The sequence below is a fragment of the Pelodiscus sinensis genome, chromosome 23 (genome assembly GCF_052426305.1).
Source record: "Pelodiscus sinensis isolate ZL-2025 chromosome 23, ASM5242630v1, whole genome shotgun sequence".
Lineage (NCBI taxonomy): Eukaryota > Metazoa > Chordata > Testudines > Trionychidae > Pelodiscus > Pelodiscus sinensis.
In genome coordinates this window covers 19,849,249-19,873,534 of record NC_143074.1, presented here as the reverse complement: position 1 = coordinate 19,873,534, position 24,286 = coordinate 19,849,249, and positions in this window count along the sequence as shown.

Here is a 24,286-nt window from a genome sequence, read left to right as displayed (position 1 = left end):
GAGGAGGGTTCACCAAAAAAGCCACATCTTAATTACTTTCACAGAATTGTAATTTCCGCGGAATTTGCATATCTTCTTTCGACCGTTCCCTGTAGTCTAGAAAGTCGACTTAAGATACACAACTCTAGCGACGTTAATTATGTAGCTGCAGTCAATGTATCTTAAATTGTGTTTTTGGGCTGTTTGCACAGCAGAAGGTTGATGGGAGCATTTGCGACCATCCTTATGCCTCATGACGAGCAGGACCACTGGCGCTGATGGGGGCGCCCTCTCAGTTCAAATTAGCGGGTTTTCACTAGAGCTGCTAATTCAAATGTTAGAAGATCGACCTCCAGAGGGTGGATCTTCTCCATAGTGCAGACAAACTTCTTGGCAGATTATGGACCACAATCAACTGTGGCATGCCTCCATTGACACTAGGAACAAATCTGACCTTGTGTGTTTCACCAGGCCTTAGTGTGGCTCATGTGCCATTCTACATTTAGGGGAAAAAAATAAACCCAGACGCACAAGTGAGCCACTTTAGCCTGGTTTCAATTTCATGTTCCACATATAATCTCAGCATGCAAAGCGGACCAAAGATCATGTCTCCAAAATGCAGGCTTCTGAATAAGTGGCAAGGCTCTTTGGTTTAATATTGAAGGCAAGCTGAAATCAAAAGAATTAAAGTAAGCAAATGACAACGGCCAGCAAAACTTTCCATTGCCTTTGACGTTACAGCCAATGATTTTTATAAGAAGATTTCCTTTTTGTGTGTGTATAAAAATCTTATCCTCTCTATGCCAGTTTGCGACTGCGCTCCTTCATAAATGCATGCCATCTCATTAACGCTCCAGGAAGCCCATGTTTTGAATTCAAGCCAAGTACACGCGTGGATAAATGTAGCGGTGACGCTAGGAATCAGAAGGCAGGATGCGGGATTTAAGCAGAGATGAGTTACGAGACCCAAGCAGGGACAATCAAAGGCATCCGGTCGCTCCTCTGTGCTGCACTCCAGTTCCCTCCTCCCTGCGGGTCCCTATTTGCATTTTATTGCTTAAGGTTTGATTTTGAAAATCAATTCTCACCTGACTGGGTAATAGCTGCGACGGGAGACAAAAGTCGTTTGCTGCTTTGTTCACAGACAAATGAACTAATTGGGAAATGGCATTAGAAGTCTGAGTTTCCTCCCCCGCCCCCAGGTGAATTTGTCTGATTGCTCTTCCAATATGTTTGGACAGTGTCCAGAGCATTGGAGTGCTCACCTGATTGGTCCCGGTGGGCTATACGGTAATGTAAATATCACTACAACTCTATTGCTACATTTTCACACTCAGATTTCTGTGGCACAGCCCCCATTGCACTACCGCGGATGATACACTTCGTTTGGCTGTGGCTCCAAATCATTGGTGCTTCTGGATTTTCTAGACTATGCTTCTCCAAAGGATGGAGTTTGTGAGTGAGGCATTGGTCTAGACCAGGGCTACTCAACTTTGGAAGCCCCGAGGGCCACAATGATACTCACAGCACATGCCGAGGGCTGCAACTTAAGTGTGGTTGCATAGACATGCAAACATATGCAAATAGCTTCTTTCACACTGACGGGCATGAATACAAAGAATAAGGCAAGACTACACAGGCCTCATTTAAGTCAGTTCTGCTGATATTAATAAAATGCAATATTGACCCGATTTTCATCCACATGACAGCACTTGTAATGAGCAATGATAGTCCAGGAATTTTAACTACTAAAATGCATAGCAACAGAAGACCATTATATTGACTACTTTTTTGCCGCCTTTTGAGCCCTGCGTAAATGCAAACTGCACCGTGGGCTGCAAACAAATGGGATTTGGGCTGCATGAGACCCATGGGCCCTGTGTTGAGTTGCCCTGGTCTAGGGCAACTCACTTTCTCTTGGTGTCTCTCAGTTGTCTACCTGTCTAATGGGAATAAAGGATCTTCCAGACATCAAGGAAGTGTTGTAAGGGTAGATCCATGAACGGTTGGAAGTCACTCCATGACGATGGATGATGGTACCTGACAGACGGCTATTTAGTTAGACTCCAGCTCTCTGCCACTGATCACCTCCCATGGAGTTCGGCACACTTGCCAGGGATGTGGCATGTCAATAGAATTTTTATACCATATTATCAGGAGCTTTTTTTTTGACAAGTTATCGCTGAAATGTGCTCTTCCTCCCCAAGCTTCTATAGAGCTTCTCCTATAGAAGAACTAAGGGCCACCAAATGAAATGGAAAGGTAGCAGGTCTAAAACAAACAAAAGGAAAAACCTGTGGAACTCCTTGCCAGAGGATGTTGTGAAGACCAGACCAAGAAGCCGCCAGTGTAGTTGTAGCCCTTATGTCTGGTGCAAGTCCTCAATATAGGACTTAAATCATGTGCCCAGGTGAGTTTCATCCCATGGGAACAGCGTGAAGAGACAGAGAATCACCCAGAAGCTGAAATCTGTCTGTATAAACTATTCAGTGAATAACAAATGCAGACTACTGCACCAGCTCTTTGTTGAGCAGAGCAAAAAGGTTCACGTCACGGGATGATTTATGTGCAAGGAAGCCGGGTTTGTGATCAGCTCCAGCGGTGGCCATAAAATCCCCCTGATGAGTTCAGAGATGTGCAGTCGGCCTAATTATTTCCCATCTGTGGAGTTCCAGAGCAGCGTGTGTTTATTTCTCTACAACGCAGCAGGGGCGATAAAGGGAGGCAGCCGCAAGGGCTGGCCAGAGCAAACCTCCAGGTGGCGACGTCGGCCGGGGGACGGCTTGTTACAGCCAGCAGGGGCACACAGGGCAGCGTGTGGAGTTTGGCTTTGCCGAGTGAAATCCTGTGAGGCCACAGCCGCATGGATCAGGACTGGTTTGCATGCCCCTGCTAAGAGAAGCAGCTTTGTTTTCACAACGGGGGAGCTTTGCCTGCCTGCAGATGGCAGCACAGAGTATAGTCAGAGCTCCACTTCAGCGGGGTGGAGTGGAAGCCGGCCTCGCTTTTCCTGTAGAAGAATTCCAAGGGGTACAAATATGGATTTGCGGTTTCCCAGCAGACGGGGAAGCCACCGGAGCCGGAATGGAATCAGACAACACTACACCAGCCAGTGACGGAGAAATAATTCCACCCTCACTCAGCCTGCTCCTTCCTTGCAACCAACCATCTCCTCATTCATCTTTATCCTTTGCCAGGATGAAGAATCAGAACACGTCCCCGTTGTATTCCCCCCCCCCAAAGAAATAAAATAGCCCCTTTCAGTTCCGTGAGAAGCTGCTTTGACCTGCATGTTTGCTCCTCTGCCTCCTTGATTAAGGCTGATTTTAAAAGGTCAGGCACGTTAATGCAGGAGTCAACCCTCATTGTTGCATGTTGGCTGTGGTGTCTTTATTCGGCTTATCTGTCAGAGGAGCCTTCAATCAGAGTCACCTTCAGAATGAGCACTTTTGTTATGGGGCATACTCACTCACTCGCCCCAAGCCAGGTCCATACTTACCCTGAGATCAATGCTCTGGAGATCAAATTTCCTGGGTTTGATTTAGTGGGTCTAGTAAGGACCTGCTCAATTGAATGCTGATGGCATCCCCGTTGACACCGGTACTCCACGGGGTTGTAAGGAATAAAGGAAGTTGACGGGAGACTTTCTCCTGTTGACCTCCTGCAAAGCGGGGACGTTGCAGAAATTCGACTTAAGGTGCATCAACTCCAGCTTTGTTATTCTCATAGCTGGAGTCACATATCTTAGGTCGACTTTCTCACATAGTGTAGACCTGGCCCAACCTACCTTTCCGAGCTGCAAGGGGGACAGGTTAATTCCACCAGGCACAAAGATTCAAAATTTCTTTCCAAAGCATTTCTTATAAGGGGGGAGGGGTGATTGCTGCTCTTTCCCTGGGAATAAAAAGATCCCCTGGAAATAAAATGATTCATACCCTGCGCTCCGCGACTGTATGAACCCCTAGCATTCCACACCCATGGGGCAGATCCTGGCCCATTCTGTAGCCTTTATCCAGGGCTCTCTCTTCCAGCCACAGTGATGCCAAAGGAACAGATGGCTGCCATATTTGGGCCTAGGAAATCCCAGGATAACATAGACCAAAGGTAGCCAACTCTACACCACTTCTTCCTGTACTTATAGCGCAGGGGACATTGTGGGTCTGTGCTTACAGTAGCAGGGCACAGCCAGCAATCCTCAACTGGTATAATTTATGGCAGAGCAAACTCTAGCAACCCTGGGGGCTGGGGGGGAATACAAATGAGTGTCACACTATTATCACCCCGTGGGCTGGGCCCCACACTGAGGTACGTGGAGATCTCTCTCTCTCTCCATTCTCAAAGTCTTTGGAGGCAGTTCTCATGCGGTGAAGGCCAAGTTGTCCGGAAGAAATGTGCTTTCATCTTTCGATTCAGTTCAAAGGTCTTCTAGGCTAATTCACAACTTGTCCTGCATGCTTGGATTATGCCCCACTCTAAACCCTCCCGAGACAGTCCGGTCCCCGGCAGTCTCATAGCTCAGCACCATGTCTGAGTCTTTTCCTTCCCTCCGGGCACACACGTGCTGCGTTTGGAAACCAGCCTGCTTTCCTTTGCCCCGCTGGATTTAGCTCCTAGACTTAATTACGTGGGAGCCCATCACTTCTCCAGACATCCAGTGTCACCCCAGGTCTGATTTTTCTTAAAATAGCCCCAGAGCGCTTCACTAAGGTTAACATTCGCTTTTTTGCCTGAGTCGAGAACCATCCTTTTGTCTGAGTTTTAACAGCTCCCTCAAGGAGCGAGACTGCACGTTGGATGTCGGCAAAGCACTTACAGGGACATTTCATCTTTATAGAACGGCAGGGGTTGTTGGGTTGTACCATCCAAGCAGGAAAGGGCTAAGAAAAGGACCGTTTCCAGATGGGTGAGCCCTTATATGCTTGAGGCCTCTGAGGTGGCCAGGGTTGTTCCCTACTCTGGCACTCCAAGTGCAGACGGTGGGGGCCACAAGAGAGCTTCCAAACCTTGCCTCTACAGGCACTGGTTACCAAAAAACTCCCCCTCCCGCAAAATCACAATACTCAGATGTAAGGGTCCGGGCTCCGTCCAGGGTTCCCGGCCCTCCCCCTCTTTCCTGTCCGTAGGGTCCTCAGCTGGCCCTTTCCCCCTTAGTCAATCACACACCCACCTGCGATGACTCCAATGTCTTTAAATGCACACACCGCGCTCACACTCCCGGGTTGGCGGAGACACCCCTGTGCCCCTATTTCTGCCCTCGCCTCATCGTAGCAGGGTGAGGAATAGGGGGACCCAGACCCGCCCTCTCCTCTGGGTCCCAGCCCAGGGCCCTAGGGAAGGGGAGATGGCATTCTCTCCTCTCTCTGTGGTCAGCAGGGACACCGCCCAAAACTCGCTGGCTCACGGGCCAGACGCCTTGCCCTGGGCTACTTCCTACTCACTCTATTAAACTCCGGGCCTAGTGCGTTACACCTGATCACGCCCTGTGCCAATGACTCCCCCGCAGCTACCTCCCGTTCACCAGAGCTCGATCCCCCTTCCGGCCACTCCTTCCTCCCAGTCAGGGGCTGGATCCTTTTGAATCTGGTGTTCCTGGGGAGACTCTTCCCCCCCCCCCCGGGCGTGCCCCTGTCTTCCCGTTGGCCCCCCGCCCCTTGACGTGAGAGACAGGACCTTTCTGGCCATTTTTCACAGCTGCTCTTGCGCCTGTGCCGGCATTTGCCCGGCCGCCTTTGCCTCTGGTGGCAGGTCTCGGGCCACGTCGGCACCGCCTGCGGCCCTGTAGCTGCTGCCGCCAGTGTCCCCCTGACAAGCTGGCATTCCCCAACTGGCCCCGCCCCCTAGAGTCGGTGACTCTTTGATGAAGGTAACACAGAGAGGTGGAGTGTCCTTGTCAAAGTAGGAAGCATCTACAGTGCTACCACGGCCTAGGTGCCATGCCATGGCTGATCCACTACAGAGTAGACGTACCCCAAACGAGGGGTCTCCAACCTTTTTAAGCACAAGATCATGTAGGTAAATACCCTTGCCCTGCCTCTTTCTCCAAGGCCTCACCCCTGCTCACTCCTTTCTCCCTCTCCCATCCTCACTGACTTTCATCAGGCTGGGGCAGAGAACTGGGGTGCAGGCTCCGGTCTTGGATTAAAGGATTTGGAGTGCCAGAGGGGCTCTGAGCTGCTCTTGGGGCAGGCAGTTGGGGTGTGGGAGGGGGTTCTAGGTGCAGGCTCTGGGACGGCGTTGTGCTTGGGGCTTGGGGTGCAGGAGGCAGTAGGGGTTTGGGATGTGGGCTCCAGCGGGGCCCTGCTTACCTCAGGTGGCTCCTAGTTGGTGGTGCAGTGGGGCTAAGGCAGGCTCACCCCTCCCTGGCCCTGCAAAGTAGCCAGCAAACTCCATCCCAAGTCCCGTGGTGCCCCCTCTGTGCTTTGTGGAGAAAGGATACAGAGTGGGAGAAGGGTACCTTGACATCAGTGCCCTCCTCTCCATCCCCTGCCCTACCCAGCAAGCAGGAGGCTCCCCAGAGGCAGGGGTAGCTCCAAGGCAAAGGGCAGGAGGTGAGCAGCAGTGGGAGGAGGGGAAGTTGAAGTGCCGGCACTTGATCTCCTCTTGGCCAAACCAGTCAGGATCACTCATCAGAGGCTCAAAGATCTACTAGTAGATCCCGATCGACGGGTGGGTGACCCCTGCCTTCAACAGAGCATGGAGGGGTTCCCTGTTCAGCCCCAGCGCTGGTTGGTTGATGAGAACTCACAGGCTTGCTTCTTTATGGCAGCAGGCCATGTAAGTCGGGCTTCCAGCGATATTTTATTCACAACATTCTCCGCTGGTCAAAACATCAAGAACTTGCTGATGTGACATTTTGGTTGGAGTGCTTGGGTGAATAATCAGGTTTGCAGCAAGTGCCAGGAAGTCCGAAATGCCAGAAGAGTGTGATGAATGGAAATGCCTGCCTGAAGGAGAACATGGTTGCTTGCGTCCCCGACTGCATTGGAAATGAGAAGGTAAGACATAGACAGTCCTCTCTTTGGGTGGTTGAACACAACGTGGTCTTATCTCTTTGTCAGCCAGACGGTCCTCCCTGGAGATCCCCGTCTTTTGTTTATTGGAAATGAAATTCATCCCCAGAGGAGAGTCAGCACAAAGCCTTGTCACCACGTAAGTCCTATGTTGAGGTCTTACGTGGAAGGGCAATGCTGGCACATGGGCCAGCGAAGGATTCTTCCATGCCACCCTTCCCGTTGTCGAATCGATGGGATAGAGAACTGGGAATCAGGAGGACTTCTGGAATCAAAGGCCAAGTCTGCACTCGGGGAGAAAATCGAACTAATGCTATGTCTAGACTTCAGACTTCTTTCGGAAGACGCTTTTCTGGAAGAGATCTTCCAAAAAAAGTCTTCCGAAAGAGAGCGTCCACACTGCCAAAGGGCGTTGAAAAAGCGATCTGCTTTTTCGAAAGATAGCGTCCACAGTGAATGGAGGCTCTCTCGCTTTTAAGCTGTGATTACTATGGATGGAGTGGCCACCAGGGCACCTACTTTTTCCTCTTTCCTCTTCTTGTGAAAGAACTCCCTCTTCCCCGTCCACACACGCCTTTTTCTGAAAGAGCTTTCAGAAAAAGGCTTCTTCCTCGTAGAAAGAAGATTACCAATGCTAGAAAAACCCCTCTGTTCTTTTGAATTTTTTCCCAAAAGAACGCGATTGCAGTGTGGACATAAGTGAAATTTTTTGGAAAAAAATGGCTGTTTTTCTGAAAAAACTCTGTAGTGTAGACATAGCCTGAGATACACAACTCCAGCTATGAAAACAGCATAGCTGGAGTCAACGTACCTATGCAGCATCCCCACTGTGGGAGGTTGATGGGAGAGTTTTTCTCATCAACTTCCCTTACTCCTCACAACCTGGTGGAGTACCAGGGTCGACGAGGGTGCCATCAGTGGTTGATTTAGCAGGTCCTTACTGGACCCGCTAAATCAAACCCCAGGGCTGTGTCTACATTGGCACCCTTTTCCAGAAAAGGGATGCTAATGAGACACTTCGGAATTGCAAATGCCGCGGGGATTTAAATATCCCCCGCGGCATTTGCATGAACATGGCTGCCGCTTTTTTCTGGCTCGGGGTTTTGCCGGAGAAAAGCGCCAGTCTAGACAGGATATTGCGGAAAATAAACCCTTTTCCGGAAGATCCCTTATTCCTACTTTAGCCAGTTGGTCCCCAGCCTGTAACAATGTTTGAGATTCTTCCATCCCAAGTGCAGGACTCTGCACTTGTCTTTGTTGAACCTCATCAGATTTCTTTTGGCCCAATCCTCCAATTTGTCTAGGTCATTGAATGGTTGGACTGTCTATGTTTCTTGGGCAATGCCCCCTGCTTGGTCTATCTCCCAGCGAGAAGAAATGCAGCAACTTTTCCACAACCTCCCTACGATTCAGACCCAGGATGATTGACCCTAAACCTTTAAAATACATTGCATGATCCATTTCTGGGGCAAGGAATTTTTCACCTTATAGTGTTAAACTGCTGAGCTGATAAGAAGGGACAGAGTTTGTTTATATTTCCTCTCCCGCTTTTCCAACCTCTTTCCATACAGGATAGGAACCTAATATTTTTTCTTCAAGCTCTTGCAGGCTTGTGCATGCATCTCAGCCAACTTCCCTCTGCCTGCAAAGGAAGGGCCCCTCAAAAAGGAAACAGTCCCTTCCTGCTTCTCATCTACCAGCTGAATTTCATTTCAACAATTTGAAAGTCAGTTATTTAATCAATGCCATGATTTTTTTATTTGCACTTGGCTTTCTCTGCACTCAGGGGGTGAAACTAAGTTATGGTGATTAGCTTTGTCTGATCATCAGCTGTTGCAATTACAAGACACAGAATGCACAGCAAGATAACCAAATTTTTATTTTTCCCAGGCTTATGCTAAGCCTTCGCTGCTGAAAACCACTGCCTTCCTTGGAACAGGACATGGAGATGGAACTGATCTGTTAGTTGTCTGCTACTGCATCATTGTCCCCCACAGTTTATATCCCGATGTTTGGCCCAATCTATTTTTAAATGTCTCAGGTGTGGGACCGCTCATCAGTTCCATTAGGAAACAATTCTATAATTTGATGGGAGCAAAACACTTTCATTGGCTTCCAGAATTCTTTTCAACACTTTGCAACATAGTACCGGCTCAGCATTTGATTTAGCGGGTCTTAAATAGATCTGCTAAATCGAACACCAGAAGATTGATCTTTGCTGAGGTAAATATAGACGTGGCCTTATTCCTCATGACCCAGTGGAGTACCAAGGTCGACAGGAGCACAATCAGTGGTCAACGTAATCCGTTCTTACTAGACTAGGCTAAATGGGCCTCCAGGAGATTGACCACCATAGTGTTGATCTCCCGGTAAGTGAAGACAAGGCTGCAGATAGCAATTATCTCATCCTAGAAACCAAAGAAGTATCATGAAGTGTCATGAACACTAAGGCTGCGTTTAGATTGGCATGACTTTCCGGAAATGCTTTTAACGGAAAAGTTTTCCGTTAAAAGCATTTTTGGAACAGAGCGTCTAGATTGGCACGGACACTTTTCCGCAAAAGCACTTTTTGCAGAAAAGCGTCCGGGGCCAATCTAGACACGCTTTTCCACAAAAAAGCCCCGATTGCCATTTTTGCGATCAGGGCTTTTTTGCGGAAAACAAATCTGAGCTGTCTACACTGGCCCTTTTGCGCAAAAGTTTGCGCAAAAGGGACTTTTGCCTGAATGGGAGCAGAATAGTATTTCCGCAAGAAGCACTGATTTCTTACAGTAGGAAGTCAGTGCTTTTGCGGAAATTCAAGCGGCCAGGGTAGACATCTGGCAAGTTTTTCCGGAAAAGTGGCTGATTTTTCAGAAAAACTGGCCAGTCTAGACACAGCCTAAGGGTATTCCACCGGGAAGCTTAGTATTTTTAAGGCATTGTTGGGCTATTTCAAAGGAAATCCCTAGTCCCTGTTACCTAAGAGCTTCTTCCCGAGGCTTATTTTATCTTCAGTCTTGCAGCTGTTCCTATGTAGTAGGAATAGTCTGACTTCAGTGGAGCAACTGCGGCTAATACCTGCTAAGAATCTCACTCCTATGTTTAGCCCCTGTTCTCTCATTGTGTCTCTCCAAAAAGCATGTGGTGTATTAGCCTGCAAGTCATAACATTCTGACTTGGGCACTTCTATTCAGAGATTCATTAAGCCACCCACTTTTGCATGGTAAGTATTTCACATGTAAAAACTAATGTTTAGGAAGGGGATTGCTGCTTATCTATGAGCCAGGACAAAATGTCTACCTTTTCTACCCGCTTTTCTGGGTGACAAGGGGATAATTTAAATGAAATCTGAGGAGCTACGTCTACACTGGCATGATTTTCAGGAAATGCTTAAAACGGAACAGTTTTCCGTTATAAGTATTTCTGGAAAAAGCGTGTCTACATTGGCAGGATGCTTTTCCGGAAAAGCACTTTTTCCGGAAAAGCGTCCGTGCCAATGTAGACGTGCTTTTCCGCAAAAAAGCCCCGATCGTCATTTTCGCGATCGGGGCTTTTTTGCGGAAAAGAAATCTGTGCTGTCTACACTGGCCCTTTTCTGGAACAATTTTCCGGAAAAGGACTTTTGCCCGAACGGGAGCAGCATAGTTTTTCCGGAAAAGCACTGATGATTTTACATTAGATCGTCAGTGCTTTTCCAGAAATTCAAGGGGCCAGTGTAGACAGCTGGCAAGTTATTCCGGAAAAGCGGCTGATTTTCCGGAATAAGTGGCCAGTGTAGACACAGCCAGGGTGATTATTCATTGAAAAAAACTTACCAAAATTTGTAGTGGATTCTCAGGCTATGACCTTTTTAAAGACAAGACTAGATATTGCTTTAAAGGAGATTGCTTAGTTCAAAAAAGAATTCATTCTTTCCCTGGTTTGTGTTATACCAGAGATCAATTCTCTAGCTTGTGACATAAGCACATAAAAATATAAGAACGGCCATCCTGGGTCAGATCAAAAGTCCATCTAGCCCAGTATCCTTTCTTCTAGCAGTGGCCAATGCCAGGTGCCCCAGAGGGAATGAACAGAACAGGTAAACATCAAGTAATCCCTCTCCTGTCACCCATCCCACCTTCTGATAAATAGAGACTAAGGACACCTCCCCATCCCATCCTGGCTAATAGCCATTGATGGACCTATCCTTCATGAATTTATCTAGCTCTTTTTAAAGACCTGGTCTTCACAACATCCTCTGGCAAGGAGTTCCACAAGTTGACTATGCATTGTGTGGAGAAATCCTTCCTTTTGTTTGTTTTAATCCTGCTGCCTATTAATTTCATGTGGTGGTCCCTAGTTCTTCTGTTATGGAAAGGAGTAAATAACTCTTCTTTAGTCACTTTTACCACACCAGTCATGATCTTATAGACCTCTATCATATGTCCTCATTGTCATCTCTTACTTGATACACAATTACAACGAACCCTGCTAGCCTTAGAATCAATGAAAATACTAGATGAGAATCAAAAATGTTTCCTTGATTTCACATATTTGGGAAATGTGTTCTTTCCCTGCCTTAAGTATCTGGGAGAATATTTTACTCCATCTTCACACAAGGGACTTGATCACACAATTGTAATTTATGGTACCCTCTGGTTTCGCAGGGGCACAGCCAACAGTGTACACAAGTTACGTGATTGATGTAGAAGCCTCCAAATGTCTTTTGTTCCTTCCTATGTTTTACATTTGCATGACTAGGAGCCTTAAGAGACTTGAGATTTTGAATACAAAACCAAAACTTGAGGTCTATTATACAGCAGCTTATTCGGGAATAATGAGGGGAAAGATTCAGCCATGGGAGGCTTTGTGTCTAAGAAAAGGAAATGTATTCAGAAGGTGTGGTGGAAGTCAGACCATAGCATTATAAACCTCCGCCAGTCATTTCCTGACAAAAATCTGGAAAAGGCAGAGAAATTAATCTCCCTCTTTATAGAAACTAATGTCACTTATGACACTAATGGTTAAATGTGATCATAAGAAACTCAAAAACGCCCTTTGCAATGATGAAAATAGGTGGTCCTCTCCCCCCCACCAAATAAGTCATTTGCTGGCTACAGCTGAACTGACAAGCCTCCTCTGGGTACATCTACACAGCAACATTATTTTGAAATAACTAGTATTATTTCGAAATAACTTAGCCCGCATCTACACAACCAGCAGTTATTTCGAAGCAGTGTCAAAATTCTGTCAAGCTGGAGGACTTCTTACTCCAACTCCTGTAACCCTCATTGTACGAGGAGTAAGGGAAGTCGGAGGAAGAGTGCTCGATTTCGAAATAAGTGCTGTGTAGATGCTCCCAATTTCAAAATAAGCTCCGCAATTGACGTAACTTAATTTGCATAGCTTATTTTCAGTGAAGCCCTGCTGTGTAGACGCACCCTCTGAGACCAGATAGATCCCTGGAGTTTTTTCTGTGGAGTTAATGAGAGTTTATATCTGTGTAATTGACAGCAACATTTGCTATGTGGCTACGTGTTCTAGTCCTTTTTGCTCTTATGCCCTAGGTTATTGGACGTAGAGTAAGGATACGTCTACACTGCAAGCTTATTTCGGAAAAAGCTATTCCAGAAGCTATCTTCCGGAATAGCTTATTTCAAAATAGAGCATCCACACTACAGGGAAGCCTCAAAATTAGTCTGAGGCAGGCTCCCCTAATGTAGATGTGCTATCTCGATTTAGAGCCCCAGGAGGCACCAGGAAGGAATAACATTAGAATAGCTCTGGGGTGGAGCTATTTCGACATAGCAGCAATGGTAAGTCCACACACCCCCTCTTCCAAAAGAGCTTTTCAGAAGACACGTTATTCCTCATGGAATCGGGTTTACCAACGTCGGAAAAAGCCGGCCATTATTTTGATTTTCTTTCGAAATAACGCAATTGCTGTGTGGACACTAGTATTGTTTTTCCAGAATAATGGCCATTATTCTGGAATAACGGTGCAGTGTAGATGCACCCTAAGTAAAGATAGTATAAACGTCAATTGCTATAAGCTTGATTTTCAGAGGCAGAGCCCCAAAATTGAGGCAACCAGCATGATTAGCCCCTTTGGAAATTTTAGCCTAATCTTTTACTGTGGCTCATGCACCCATCACCGTGCGATTGAGACTAAAGAATTTCAAACGGGTCAACATTTTGGCTGCTTAGTGGAAAGAGAATGCACCAGCCTCGTTTTCTGGCTTGCTCTGTCTGTTCTCATAGTTTGTCATCTAAGAGTTTGTGCTGAGTTTCTAGAGTGCTGTTTGTTTAAATATCAAACCATCCACCCTTCTGTCCTGTTAATTTTATTTCAGTTTGAAGCCTCTGTTTTTAATCTTTCCACATCAGAGTGCTTAGAATCTGATTTTCCCCTTGGAAGATCAGAAAATCTTCCCGCAAAGTTGGAAAAATCTGTGCACACACATCTAAGGGCTGGATTTGACTTTATGTAACTTAAATCAGAGAGAATTTTACCCTTAAATGCTATCTCTCTTTTCAAATCTTCAACATGAAATACGGCATTTACCCGTGCCTATGGTTTTGGTTTGTTTTTCTTCCTTTTTTAACACTCTCATAGCCTTGCAATTGGATGCTTGAATCTATTCACAGGAAATAGGAATTGGGCCAACCGATCAGACTGGTGGTGCACTTAATCCAGTATTCTGCCTCCAACAGTGACCAATACCAGATGCTGCAAAGAACACTCACTGTAGGCAGATGTGATATATCTGCCTCTTATTAAAATCTCATCCAAATCCCTAGTCGTTAGAGATTGGTGTAAGCCCTTGGTTGGTGAGGTATTTTCCTGTCCATAATTCTAATTTTTCCCACAGGGGTGCCATCAGTGGAGTTCCACTGCTTTAAAGGGAAGCCCAATTGCTTTTTACTAAACCGGTGCTTTTTTACATTGTCTGCTGTCGTACATTGCTTTTTTCCACTTAAACATTTTGGGATCTATTAAAAAAAAAAAGAAGAAGGACATGATCCTGTGATGCTTGCTCATCTACAACTCCCATTGAGTGTAGTTTTGAGTGCTTTGATGTTATGCTACATACTACATTGACACAACTCATCAAAGGGCAGAACCTTAATGTTGTACTGAGTCAACGAAATCAAAGCTGGACCAGTGATAGAAAGCCAGAATTCCAGTCTCTAAACATGCTGTGTCTATGTCACGTCGTTGGCATCCCGCTTTGTTTCACTATAATACAGAATCAATGTTTTCCTCTAAGAAGGCAGAAAGCTTTTGTACACCGGGTGTTGAGCTAAGCTTAAAACATGACCCCCCCCACACACTCCCCAGGATCATCAAATGAATATTTAGTGCCCCTCAAATTATAATTTTGCTGTCAAGCTATTAAATCTAATTTTATCGAACTGTCTCCTACCCTCAGAGATGATGTCAGGTCTAGGACAGACTGTATTTCTTTCTCACCCTCTATCGCTACCTGTTTTCCAGGGGCAGAGAGCATTGTGATGACTGGGTTTGTTTTGTGCACTTCCCTGGCATTGATTGACTTGTGGGTTGATGGCTTCTCGTCACCTTTATATCTGGGAGAAATAAATGTGTGTCAGAAAAAGACTAGAGGCTTTGCACAGCAAAAGGGTACATGAGAAAGGACAGGCAGCTCTCTCAGGAGTGTGAGTGTTTAATCACTTCCAGCTTAATGCTGCAAACCTTTTTCCAGCTAGAAAGCCTGCAATTATTACATGGCCCAAGGCCGCTTAATTAAGCAATGAAGATGGAAAGTTAACAGCCCTTGCAGAACGGGATGCAGAGCTTAAGAATTTTCTGTGTACGTATGAGTGTGTCTGTTTGGGAAAGGGGGATTTAGCTGTGTTCATGAAACAACATAAAATACTAATCCTTAAGCCAGACCCTGAAGTCCTTACTCAGATAATGAGGCATGGTCTACACTAGACCAGGAAGTTCGGCTTAAGACATCCCCTCCCCCCAGCTATGTAAAATATGTAGCTGGAGTCGGCTTACCTCAAGCTGAGCCTTGGTGGCATCCATGCTGTGGGAGGTTCACAGGAGCAAACGCTTCTGTTGGCTTCCCTGATTCCTCAAGAAGGATGGAGCTGCCCTCAGTGTTCAATTTATGGGTCTATACTAGACCCACTAAATCAAATGCCAGAAGCATTGATCTTCCGGTAAGTATTGGCGTGCCCTGAGAGCTTTACCTGAGTATGGACTGAGTAACTTAAGAGGAGAAAACTTAAGGACCACCATTACAACAACCCAGACCTAATTTCTACAATGAGTAATGCCCCCAGTCAAGGTAGTCTGAAGTGAGCACTTACGACCTAGATCCAAAACTCACTGAGACCTGTAAGCTCTCAACTGGCTTAATTAGGCATTGTACCAGGAACTGCAAGTGGGAGTCGAATTTTATAGGACTGGGGGGGGGGGGGGGAGAAAAATTGGCATCTGGTGTGATAAATTAATAAAGAATAAGAAATAGCAATTATAAGCCCTCCTCACACTGCCCCACCACCTCCTGACTTAGCTTCTTGGGACTGAGAGGTCAAATTTGGTCCCCAACCCTTCTGATTAGATTGGTGCTATGGGATCCACCAGAGTGGAGCCATCCAATGAAGGACTAAAATGCACATCTGGTCAGGGTAAGAGTCCATGCTGGTGTACCTATTCAACCTATTTATCTAGAGAAAGGGGTAAACAGTGAGGCGGCAAAATTTGCAGATGACACTAAACCGCTCAAGATAGTTTAAGACCAAAGTGGATTGTGAAGACCTTCAAAAAGATCTCACCAAACTAAGTGATTGGGCAACAAAATGGCAAATGAAACTGAATATTGATAAATGTAAAGGAATGCACATTGGAAAAAATAATCCCAACTATACATACAATATGATGGGGACTAATTTGGCTACAACTACTCAAGAGAGAGATCTTGGAGTCATTGTGGATAGTTGTCTGAAAACATCCACTCAAAGTGCAGCTGCAGTCAAAAAAGCAAACAGAATTGTTAAGATATTCTGTTTTATTCTCTGTCCCTTTGTAATGATTCCTATTGCCTCTATATAAAACCATGGTACACCGACATCTTGAATACTGTGTACAGATGTCGCCTCATCTTAAAAAAGATACCTTGGCATTGGAAAAGGTCCAGAAAAGGGCAACCAAATAGAATAGAGGTTTGGAATGGGTTCCATTTGAAGAGAGATGAAAAAGACTGGGACTTTTCATCTTTGAGAAGAGAAGACTAAGGGAAGATATGATAGAGGTCTATAAAATCATGACTGGTGTGGAGAAAGTGAACAGAAAAAGTTATTTACTTGTTCGTATAACATAAGAACTAGGCCAGGGGGTTACCAAATGAAATTAATTGGTAGCAGGCTTAAATGCTGCCTGCCCCCCAAGCCTCAACACCCAATGCTGCATGGCAAATACCAGCCATGGGCAGCCAAAGAGAATCTACTGTGAGCCAGGAGCGTTTTGTAGGTCTTTCGATTATATCGATTGAAAACGACCCGTGTAAAGAAATGGACTGTACTGACATAATTGAAGAACGTGCTGCCAAAAGAGCTAAACAGCTCTAGTAGACTTAAATACAAATTAAAATGTTTAATTATTGATGCAGAATTGTGTTTACAAATGAATTACAATATAATTACAATAAAAATTATCCAGCTAAATTAAGTTTCTAGCAAATTTACCCAATTCACATTGAATATGAAAAATAGCCTTCAATTTGCGCATTTGACGCCTTTTTTCTATTTTGTCTCCAAAGGGGGGACCCACAAAATTGTGCTGCCCCGGGCCCCGCAAAACTCTCATCTGCCCCTGCTGCCAACAGAGGCGGGAAATGGAACAATTTCCCTAGGGCACGGTGATTCAAGGAGGCCTGGGGCACCGGGCTGCCACCGCTGTCTTCACTTACGCTACTTACACCCCCAAGCCCTTTAAATCACTACATCAAACACTCCGCATGGCTCTGAAGTGTGGTGTGGGCTGGTGTGACAGGGCGCTCGCCCTGCACTGGCCATTTCAGGGCAAAACCCCAGCCCGGAGCAGGGGCTAAGAGCAAAGTCCCAGTTGAGGCAGTTCTAGCTGATGAGGGCCCAGCTGGGAGCTATATAAAGGGGAACTGTCAGCTGCTCTAGGAGACAGCAATGAGGGCCTGACTGCTAGGGAAGCAGGAGGCTCCCTGAAAACTAGAGCAATGCTGGGGAGGCAAGGCAGGGCTTGGGGAGCTCTGGCCAGACACGCTCCCAGGCTGTAGGGCCTAAGAGGGAGATCGGGGTGCTCTGAGAAATAGAGGACCTTGGGATGTGAGCAGAGGGAACAACTTCCCCCAGAAGGGGGCTCGGGCACTGGTGTGGGCACTGCCGGGGGCCCGTGTCTGGAAGAGGACGCCGTGACACGAGGAGAAACATGGTGCGACACCCCCTAGAGAAAGGCATCCAGCGAGGCATGAAGAGCTAATTCCCAGGACAGCCAGCTGGTGGTGCCATGGCGGCGGTGAGTCGTCCCATCACAGTTGGCTGCCCAGGCTCCGCCCCTTCTGCCCAAGACCCCGCCCCTTCTGGAAACATGGAACTGCCCTCCCCCACACCTTGCTCGGGGGCCCACAGAAGTGTCAGCCCCCTTGTGAACGGTCACTCCTCTTTTAACACCTTGCCGCAGATAATGGGGAGGATGATGCAGGATGCTGGTGTAACTTCAAGAGATGGCATCAGAGGAAAGAGATGCATGTGGTAGAGCTTTCAGCAGTCACTTAGTGGCCATGGGTCATCACAAACCCTTCCACACTGACGAGGCAATACCACTTTTAGTGCACTGTTCCCAGACGAAGAGCGAGAGGACTAATTACACCGTGTTGTTTAGTGTCCCTGTTTGATTTCCAAGTAGCCGATAGCTTTTAACAAATGGAAACAAATTGACAAGCCAGCTTCATACAGGAATCCCTTTGCCCAACACTAAGGGCTCGTCTACACTGGCCCCTTTTCCGGAAGGGGCATGTAAATTTCACCAGTCGTCGTAGTCTACACTGGCCCCTTTTCCGGAAGGGGCATGTAAATTTCACCAGTCGTCGTAGGGAAATCTGCGGGGGATTCAAAGTAGGAATAAGAGCCTCCGGAAAAGGGCGCTTTTTCCGGAGGATCGGGGCCAGTGTAGACGCTCTTTTCCGGCTTTTTTAAAAGCCGGAAAAAAGCGGCGGACATTTTTATTTAAATGTCGCGGGGGATATTTAAATCCCCCGCGGATTTCCCTACTACGATAGGTGAAATTTACATGCCCCTTCCGGAAAAGGGGCCAGTGTAGATGTAGCCTAATGGTTTAACTAACAGGTGACTGACTAACAGTCCCCACTAATTGCATAGCTGTGCCCAGGAATATCTCCCGCTTTTCCTTGCCTTCTCGCACTTGTCGGGGATTGGTTCAGAATACTTCCTCAGTGTGCCGCCCTCTTCTAAGACATCAGCGCCACTTCCTGCAATGGGTTGACTGCTCGGTTGCCTGATCCGAGGGTGGAGCTGGCATAACCCAGCACAGTTTGCAAGAGCAAGCCAGGGTCATAACGAGGATGTATGGCTGAAGGAGTAATGGCTGTTCCCGTTACCTGTAGCAAACAGGGCATTATGTAGGGATAACAAATTTGGGCAGATGGTCATTATTTCCCGTACAAATCCATCTATAGGTGCAGATGGCTACAATATGCTTTAGTGACGGGGTTGAAATATACTGATGATAAAATAGATCTAACTGGCATGAAATCCCTTGGCAAAGGCTGAGAACTAAGTTAGTTTAGCACTGATATATTTTTGGCAGATGATTTTAGCTGCGGGAAATCGTCGGTCCCAGTGCTAAAGGATTTAAGGAGACTTTTTTCCTCCAGAAACAACTAATTTACAGGTGGGATTCTGCTACCACTGAAGTCAATGGCAAAACAGAAATGCACAGTGCCAGTACAGGCCCAACTAATAAAGAGGAAGGAGAGTCTTGTGTTTAAGGCACACGGCTGGCATTTGGAAAACCAGGCTTGTTTTACTGGTTTTGCTACGGACTCCCTGTGCAAGTCACTTTATCTATCTCTGTCTGAGACCAGGTCTACATTAAAGGGGAAGATCAAATCAAGATACGCAACTCCAGCTAAGTTAATTACATAGCTGGAGTCACTGTACCATAATTTGAGTTTTCCCATTGTCCCCACAGCGGAAGGCCGACAGGAGCAAACACTCCCTTTGGCTTCCCTTACTCCTTGCAGGAGTAGGAGTACTGGCCACCGACAGGAGTGCTTTCTAAGTTTGATTTAGCAAGTCTTTACTAGACCCAGTAAATCAAACTCAGAAGGTCGATCATGACAGCGTTGATCTTCCCCAGAGTGAAGACATGGCCTCAGTTCCTCCCTTGTGAAATGGGGATACAACCTGTTGCTTTCTCCCATCTTTTGTCTCTCATCACTATTTAGACTGCAGGCTTCCTAGGTCAAGGATTTCTCTTACTACCTGTATGTGCTGAACCTGGCACAATGGGACCCTGATCTTTGCTGTATTACAAATAATTAATGATCAGTTCTGCTGTCAGTTTCTCTTATAAATTTGGAGCAATTCCAGTGATATCAGCATTGCAAAGGTCAAGTTGCCCAAACTACAAATACTTTTTATTTTGTCTGTTAGAATGTCCTTGTAATTCCTCCCCCCCCCCAACCCCACCAAGATGGCATTTCTCCCCTTTCAAAATAAATGCTACAATATTCTTTCCCTCCCTCCCCTAAAAATGAATGCCAGTAGCTCAATACTCATTCAGGAAGCCACTATACAAAAACAAGTACATGTGCAATGAATAGAGAAAAGAGTGGGGGAGAAATACATTTTTATTTCCCACCTTTGTCTTGACACTTTCTTTGGCACCATCCCTTTAAGACACACAAAAAAGTATTTAAAAACTACAAGTACAGCTTCCTTAATAATGTTGGGTAATGGAAAATCTGTCAGCGAGGGAGGATTAGCACAGATTTTATATACAAAGTATTTCAATTTAAACTTCTTAAGATTGCTCAGTATTCTGTTTATTTATTTTAAGAAACGTTTATTTCATTTTGGGGCAGATTTTCTGATTTTTTGGGGAGCAGATTTTCCGATTTTTTGGGGGGCAGATTTTCTGATTTTTTCGGCAGCTGCTGCAGGAATGGCTGGAATCCTTTGAGCCCAATACTCACTGACCAGTTTTTGGGAGGCCTCTCTCAGCCGCTGCATCAGCCAGCCTTTTGGAGACCTCAAAAATTTGCATTTCGTGATTTAAAAAAATACTTGCAAAGCGGAAGGAAACTTAATGCAAGTTAGCTCCACCAGTGAGGTAATCAACAGCAATATGCCAATTTGCACCTACTGAGAATCTACCTCCAAGTGTAGATTCCTAAGAAAGCGATGTCCTTGTATTCTCCTGTTGGTTAGTCTGCACCCATCAGTTATTTCTTGTCTTCTATTTAGCTTGGAAGCTCTAAGGGAGAATCTTTTTTGGTCTCTGTACAGTGCCTAGCACAGTAGAGTCCTGAACCATGCCTCAGGCTCCTAAACACTGTTATAACCACCATGATCGCGAAAATGGTGATTGGGGCTTTTTTGCGCAAAAGCGCGTCTAGATTGGCCAGGGACGCTTTTCCAAAAAAAACTGCTTTTGCGGAAAAGCATTCATACCAATCTAGACGCTCTTTTCCGAAAATGCTTTTAACGGAAAACTTTTCCATTAAAAGCATTTCTGGAAAATCATGCCAGTCTAGACGTAGCCCCAGTGTTTTTGCGCTGCCAGTTTCACCGGTGATAGGGAAAAGCGCTGGTTTGTGGGCTCGCAGAGGGTCACAGGCATGAAACAGTGTTTACATTCCATTACCGGTGAGAGCAGTGCACCGAGGGTGGATATTCCAGAGCGCAGCTCTTGTGGGAAGTGAGGGATAATTGCGAGGCCTCTTGGGTCCCTGCATAGCTCCCTCTCCCCAAACATTGGTCAGCTCCAGTAGCTCAGCATTGCTACAAGAAGGGGGGCGTTTACTCCATGAAGCAGCCATTGCCACCTGCCCAGACGCTAAGAAAATAGGAACGGGAATTTCAAAGTTCCCGGGGCTTTATAAGACGAGGGGTGGACCTCTGTTTACCCAGCTTCCAAGCAGCAGAGCTTCTGGCCGGAGTGGTCACCTAGGCACTGTGGGATATCCTGTGGAGGCTGAATATAAGAACGGCCTTACTGGGTCAAACCAAAGGTCCATCTAGCCCTGTACCCTGTCTTCCAACAGTGGCCAATGCCAGGTTCCCCCAGAGGGAAGGAACGGAACAGGGAACCATCAAGTGATCCCTCTCTTGTCATTCATTTCCAGCCTCTGACAAGCAGAGGCCTAACCTCCATTGATGGACCTAACCTCCATAAATTAATCTAAATCTTTTTTTGAATGCTGTTAAAGCCCTGGCCCTTACAACCTCCTCTGGCAAGGAGTTCCACAGGTTGACTGTATACTGCGTGAAGAAATATTTCCTTTTGTTTGTTTTAAACCTTCTGCCTGTTCATTTCATTTGGTGACCCCCTAGTTCTATATACGGAAAGGACATGTCTTCACTTGCATGTCGCTGCAAAAGCCACGCCTCCTCAGAGCTGCTCGCCTCTCAGGAAGATGGTTTTCTTTCTGTGGTGAGTTTCAAAAAGTCATTGGTCAGGGTAGAGGATCCTGTGGGGTTTCTGCAAAAAAATAGACTTTTTCTGCTTTAAGTAGCAAATATATATGGTGACAGGGTAGGCTAAAGGGTTGATGGAAGGGGAGGGAGGTAGCTCTTAAAAAAAAAACAAAAAAACCCCAGCAACGGCCCTGGCTAATGAGGGGCAGCTGATACAGGGCATCTACAGATCATTTAAGGGCCAGGCTTTCACACAACCTCTTTAAAAACCTTCCGTGTAGGGGATAGCGGGGGAGAAGGGAGAAGGAGTTTGGAAAGTGGAGGCAGAGAGGAACAAACAACTAATAAGGAGACTTAGAGGAGCTGACAGAACAACATCAGCACTGCTAAAGGCTGCAGGAGGAGGTGAGGGGCTCCAACAGGAAGTGTTTGGAGGTTCCCTTCCCCGCACGTGGCCAGAAGCTACAGCCAGTGGCCGAGGAGGACTGTTTACTCAGCCCTGACTAGCCGAGGCATCAGCCCCAACACCCCTTTGTTTTGCTAAGGGACAGAAGGCCAAATGCCGAGAAAAGTCCAGTGGGACTTGTACCATGGCCCCTAAACTGTGGGTTCATGGCCGGCCCACAACATTTTGAGGCGGGGAGCTCAAATGACGCCCCCATGTTCCTTCACTTGGGCCAAAACTTTGAAAGGTCTCAATTCTGCCTTCTTCCTGTTGTACTCCTCTCATGGTACTGCTCTGCTACCTACCCATGCATCTGCAGCAGACACAATTTTCTACCCTCTGGGGCCTAGTGGCGGCTTCCTCCCGCCTCAGTCTGGCACCTGAGGCGGCCGCCTCACTTTGCCTCATGTTAGGGCCAACCCTGTATGGGATAGTGGACAGAACAGGGGTCTGGGACCCAGGAGTGGGGCCAACCCTGCCACAATACATGCCCTACTGCAGCAGGTAATGAGGCCAGGCCTACTCTACAGACCCTATCTCAGTGTAACTGTGCTGCTCAGGGATGTGAAAAATCCACACACCCCTAAGTGCTCTGGTTACACCAGCCTAATCCCCAGATCTGTGTCCACAGGAGAACATCTCCCATTGACTTACCTGGCCCTCCTCAGGGAGGTGGATTAGAAGAGAAGCTCTTCCCTCAGTGCATTCAGCCCATGGAGGTTCCTCAGGCAGAAAATCACTTTAATTTACATGACAAAAAGGAAGATAAAAAATTAAACCCTAATCAGTATTAAGTGGCATTCCACTGCCTGCCTCTCCCCACAGCATTATAGACTAGTCCCATCCTGTCTCAACATCCTTCCATTCCACTGCTTCGCTTCATCACAGAGGGTATGTCTAGACTGCGTCCCTCTGTTGGCAAAGGAATGCAGATTAGGCAGGTCGACATTGCAAATGAGACAGGGATTTAAATATCCCGCTCCTAATTTGCATAAAAATGGCCGCCACATTTTGCAGACTCAGCACTTTGTTGGCAAAAGCGGCAGTTTAGAGGGGGATCTGTCAAGAAAGAAAGCCTTTTTTCTAGAGATCCCTTATGCCTCCTGCAAGGAGGTTTACAGGGTCTGTCGAAAAAGGCTTTCTTTCTCGACAGATTCCCCTCTGGACTGCTGCTTTTTGCTGACAAAGTCCTGAGTCGGCAAAACACGGTGGCCATTTTTATGCAAATTAGGCATGGGATATTTAAATCCCTGCCTCATTTGCAATGTCAACCTGCCTAATCTGCATCCCTCTGCTGATAGAGGGATGCAGTCTAGACGTACCCAGAGATTGATGTTTGATCCCAGGAATATGAAATAGGCAGTCACTGGCTATCTCTGGTCTTTCAGGGACAGCGCAGACGGGACGGCGTCATTACCTGCTGCAATAGAGCACACCGAAAAAGCAATCTGCTTTTTCGAAAGATAGCGCCCACACTGAATGGAGGCTCTCTCGGATGTAAGCTGTGATTACTATGGATGGAGTGGCCACCAGGGCACCTGAGCTTTTTCCTCTTTCCTCTTCTTGCAAAACAACTCCCTCTTCTCCGTCCACACACGTCTTTTTCCGAAAGAGCACTTTCAGAAAAAGGCTTCTTCCTCCTAGAAAGAGGTGTACCAATGCTGGAAAAACCCCTCTTGTTCTTCCGATTTTTTTTTTGAAAGAATATGATTGCAGTGTGGATGTAAGTGAATTTTTTTTTCAGAAAAACAGCCATTTTCCCCAAAAAAGTCTGTAGTGTAGACATAGGAGGACTGCAGGAGGGGTCCCTCCTTCATCTCAAGTATCAGAGGGGTAGCCGTGTTAGTCTGAATCTGCAAAAGCGGCGAGTAGTCCTGTGGCACCTTATAGACTAACTGCGAGATTGTCGTAACCAAGGTGCTCTCCCAAGATAGGGCGGTTTTACTACCTGTGATGGCGTACTTAGAATGTGCGGGGTGAGCCGACTGAACTGTAGCAGTGTTTTGATTGGATGCAGAGGGAGCGCTTGTCTCTCACAGTCAGTGTTGTGAGCAGTCAGCCTGGCCCTGGCTTTAGCAGCATGGCACTTTGGTAATAACGGTAGGGAAAAAAACCTATGCAGCAGAAATCAATAGAATCATGAGCGAAAAGTAAACAAAATTTCCCATGTGCTACACATTGAATCCCTCAGGCCGCAGGTTGCCCACTATTGGCCTAGATC